The sequence below is a fragment of the Chanos chanos genome, chromosome 10 (genome assembly GCF_902362185.1).
Source record: "Chanos chanos chromosome 10, fChaCha1.1, whole genome shotgun sequence".
NCBI classification, from domain to species: domain Eukaryota; kingdom Metazoa; phylum Chordata; class Actinopteri; order Gonorynchiformes; family Chanidae; genus Chanos; species Chanos chanos.
Window position 1 is genome coordinate 2,582,393 of NC_044504.1, and position 5,285 is coordinate 2,587,677.

Below are 5,285 nucleotides of genomic sequence, written 5' to 3' on the forward strand. Positions count from 1 at the left end.
TTAGACAGCAGTTGGGTTGTAAGCCTGCACATAGGACTATACCTAGGTAAGCCTTGTCGCAGACGTGCTGCTAAGAGTGGCACCTGGGTCAGGAGGTAAGGACTCTACCTCTTTTAGTTATAAGGCAGTGGGTGCTTTAGTCTGGCACTGCCGAAGCCCTGGTGCTCTGATCACTCGTCACTAAGCTCACACTCGCAGATATCTGTAAGCCATGTGGTTTCTGCGGGGAGAAAGTGGCCATGTGGATACGGATATTGTGAAGTTTTGTCTTTACGTTAAAGTTAAACGCAACTGATCACCTGAGCCACATGGATATAACGCCCAAATGCATAATCGTTTGTCACCAGAGGTCATGTGTCATGTAGGCTTTTGTTTCAATTACATTTTTATGATTGGTGCTCTGGTTACAAGCTGTTGTTTTATTAAATATGTCATTTATTATACACAGAGGTATAAACCAATCATTGCTGATCAATTGTGTTATATGCTAGTGTTTAAGTGTTCTGAAGAGAGTTGAGCAATATCTGTAACAAAGGGGCACTGTATTTGTTATTAAGCTACATAACTCAAGCTGTTTTAAGATGTTTTTGTGATTACATGTAATTTTTCCTCTTTCCTCTCCCTGACTTGGACTCTCTAAGTGCTTACTTGCTACTAGGCCAGATGCCACTCTTCTTTGACCTCTAGCTGAGCAGTCAAGTAGAGTATAAATCTCTTTCATTGGTTCTTTCTGGCCAATCAGGGAAGTCCCTGCTGACCCCTCTGCCTTGCGTTTTATTTCCTTCTTTCTGTGGTAACCCAGCAAACAAATTTACAATCATGAGAGATCTTTACTTTAAGATATTTTATTATTATTATTATTATTGTTGTTGTTGTTGTTGTTGTTGTTATTATTATTATTACAGCATTACTTGCCACATAGAAATGTCATACACTGTTAGTGAAATTCACTGGAACAGGAATGTGATGTAGATGGACTACAGAACTTTCACGAGACAAAAGCTTCTGCAAAGAGATGGAACAGGGTTTGTTTTGCAGACTTAGTAACCTTTCTGACAGCAGGCTATACAAGGAGGAGAATCAAGTTGACCCTAATTAGGTCAGCTACTGTAAACACAGTCGCTAATGGTAAGTTAATCATTTAAATCCTTGTTGTTTGGGTGAAATCTGATCTTGCCAGCAAAGTGCTGAGCTACTTGGCGAATTTCACCAGCTAACTTAGCTGTAACATCCACTAGATGATGGACAGCTAGCTCTCAGGGCTGGGGGCCAAAAGAATTGTGAATTTGAATCAATGATTTTGACTGAATGCCAGATACCATCTATATGTTACTATATGGCCCATATATAACTTTTAATTTTTTAACATTTGACATTTTTGTTGAGTCCTTGCTGTGGGTGACAGCAACAGATCAGAGCAGAAGAAGCAGACGCACATCACAGCACAGGAAGAGCCGGCACGTTAAAAGCTTAATAAATCATACAAGGTTATAGGGGGAGCTAATGATCGATTAACTGAGGTTAATGTGAGAGTAAGACTCTACATTTACATTTATTCATTTGGCAGACGCTTCCAATGTGACTTACAGAAGCGCCACAGAGATTAGGTTTAAATCAGCACATCCGTTTGAAGTTAGTGAGGGTGTTTGCATAGCTGAAGGATTCTTATATGCAGGTTTGACTCAAAGAGGTCATACAGTGGTGCTTAGTACATCTTGCCAACCAATGTTTATTTCCAAGGAGATAAGATTGATGTAGTTAACCTTTAAAAAACAAACAGAAAATCGCCTTGGGAAGGATGTCCCTAATAGGGTTGTGTACTGTTAGGGTTAGTCCTTGAGGAAACATATCTGCGTATCGTCACTGAAGGTGTCTGAACTACTGGACCATGAGTTACTATACAGCCTAAACTGTTATGTCTTGGAGGGATTTTAAATAGTTCAGTCATTATTTTGTCATTCTGCTACTGTGATCTCGATCAGTGACTTTTGTAACTCTGCAAACTCATGGCTGATGTACAGTGCATAGCCTTAACTCCATGAAATACCATGTATTACAGTGTTCTCCATGAGGTAGGCAACCATAAGTTTAATCAAGAACAAGAAGATCCAACGCTGACCTTGCGACACCCAGTTTTCACTAATTGTTCAGACTGGATTTCAGTGTCCTGCCATGACCGATTGTTACCATCCTAAACAAAAGCTGAGAACACTCAATACTTATTTGCTTTGTGTCTCACATGTTAATTACGATGGAAGCAACACATTCGTTTGTTGTTATGCCTCCTGGCTATGGAACACTCTACAATATGGCATTCCAGTGTCTCTGATGAAAAAAAAAAAAAACCTGGATGTGTCAGCACACAAAAAAAGCTAAATCTGTTTAGTCTCTTGTGTTCTCGAGATGTTTTTTCCGTAGATGTCACATCAAATAGTTCTTGTTGAATGGTTACTCTTGATTTTTTCCCCCCTTTTGAGTGCAAACCAACTTCATATGCATGGTACTTAATGATAGTTTTAAAAATACTGTCAATCAAACATGCAAATTGGATCTTAGGGAATGTCCAGCTGTAGCCTTCAGCTTTGCTTCGGATGCATGGATGACATTATCTCACTGCATAATAGGATGACATGCTCTTCGAATAAACAGTTCCAGAAACAGCTCCCCTGAATAGACAGTTCCACTGTCATTCTTTATTACAAATACTGCAGATAAGAGTGAGCATATTGGAAAGTTTAGCTTTGAATAATAAATATGGTCTCTCCGTTGTTTAAATATTGTAAGTCTTCCTTCTCAGCCTTCAGGGACTCATTCGATTTCCTCGGATTAGCAATTTGAAGCTGTGTTTGGACTTCTTTTAACACTCTGGGGACCTATGAAATGTTTTTAGATGATGATATAGTCGTAATGAGTGTATGTGGAGACAGTTCTTAAACACAATAACGACTTTGTGTTTATTTGTCCATGACTCTTGCACATGAAAGGTATTTTTATTCTCATAAATGCATTTTTAAGTCATTTTTGGATTCATAAAGCACAAATCAATAAAGCTGTCACTACAACTACTGCACTATCACAGCATTAACTATAGCGTGAATCAGAGCTGGCCCTGACCAATTTGGTGCCCTAGGCAAGATTTTGGCTGGTGCCCCTTGCATCGCCTCAATACCAATCATTGTGTCCAAATACATTCACACAGAAACTGCTAAGCCACATTATAGCCTATAACATTCTAAACACACACAGCAAGAGTTATTACCCCTAGCATTCATGCACAAAACATGTATTCAGTGAGCATTTCTCTCACATGATACATGCTGTTTGCTATACATATAAGACTAATCAATAATGAAAATGTAAAGGCTTACAACTATTAATTACAAAAGGGGATGGAAAAGGAAGAGCATTTTAACTGACTATCAAAAGAAGGGCTAACGCTGACTAAGATGTCAATACAAATGTATGCCTGGTTTCTTGAGGCAGACAGTGGATAGTTCGTGCAGCACACTTAAAAGAAAAAGTGTATTTCTCAAAATTATGATTAAGCTTATTCCCCAAACACCTGAACAGTCTTTCCAACGTTCCTTAATGAATTTAAGGTTAACTCTGGGTGTGTATTCATTTAGCAAACGTTACCGTCCAGAGTAAGCAAGTAACACTTTGCTCCAGCGGTAACTACTATGCAACAGATAAACTATTCATTCATCATATTACCTCTGTCTTTTTCCCTGTTTCTCCTCCGCTTCTCATCTTCTTTTTCTTTCCTGGGCACCGGAGGACCTTGGTCTTTTTTACGTGATAGAGCCTGTATATTTGTATTCAGAGAGGCAAAACAGAGGGTATGCAATGCAGCGCACAAGGGCGCTACACGAAGCGGGGCGCCAAAACAATGGTGAGAAATATACATATACAAGATACGAAAATGTGTGTTTGTTGTCAGTTGTCTTTGTGTTATCGTTTTAGGTACGTGCTGTATTGTAGACATATTTGTGAAGTTACAGCCAGGTTTAAACCGATGACACGGACAAGACAGGCTACTTATTCGTCAAGACTACGGTCCAATGACCGTATCAATGATGAGAGTTACAATGTTGTTATAAAAGATTCTACAGCGCAAGGCATTGCGGCACACTGTGATCTGAGTTGTCAACTTCTCATGACACAGAGAAAATAGTGTTTGTGAAAAATAGTAAAAGTTAAGAATTTTGATTTGGGGCGCCCCTAGCATTCGCTGACATAAAGTATAAATCCTCCCAAAATAGTATCTGCCTGCAGAGCCGAAGAGTTTTACAACTAACAGCATTTTCACACCAGCAGTTTCAGGCCACTGGCATTCAACGCATGCGCTGACACTTTATGGTTAGGGTTAGGGTCAGACGATCGGCCATTGGCCTGAAACTGCTGGTGTGAATCTGCTGGCGTGAAACTGCGGCTCTGTAGTCAGACCCTTCTCAATCCTCCCTGGACTGTCTTGTTAAGTCATACTGTTTGGCCACTCTGAAAGGAATTATCAGTCGTGAAGACTGTAGCTTGGGAAGTTTAAGAGCTCCCATTTATCTGTCACTCGTTTTTCTGAACAATTTTGTGTGTGTTCCTTTTGTTTTATGTTGCTAGTTTCTTTGCAAATGCCTTTGTACAATGCCTCACCAAGTAAGGATCCCATGTCTTTGGTATGCCCCACCCCCCATCCCCCCTTTGTCTTCCTCCAGCTCTTTTGAGAAGCAGAGTGGGTACCAAACACCAGAAACTAAGAATTTACTGGAACCAGTGAGGAGCCCATATGAATTCCATGATAAAACCAATAAGGCTTGTAATTTATGGCCTGGATACCAAAGCCTAATCTTCAGCATGGCTTTCATGAGAGGGATATATACAGACCCTCTGTGCCTCTGGAGTGGGGCTCGTGGTCGGGACTCACATTCAGAGGATATTCTCAAAAAGCGTCCTGTTCATGATTCGCCTCGCAACTGACGAGGCTGGTCCGTTTGAAGCAATACTGATGCAGTACCTAAATGGCCTTGACATTAATGACATTAGTTTATATATATGTATGTGTGTGTGTGTATGTGTGTATATATATATACAACTGGTTTTGAACTTGAATCACTGTTTGATGTGTTGTAATTGGTAAATTAAATCTATGGTCTATTTGTGTTTATGCTTGTCAGTCGGGAAATCAGTTGATGTGAAGATGAGACATAATGGGTTGATGATGATGATATCCCATGTTTTAAGAGGTGGATTCATCCAATTCACTGTCAGCTTGACTGTATAAAGAATCTACT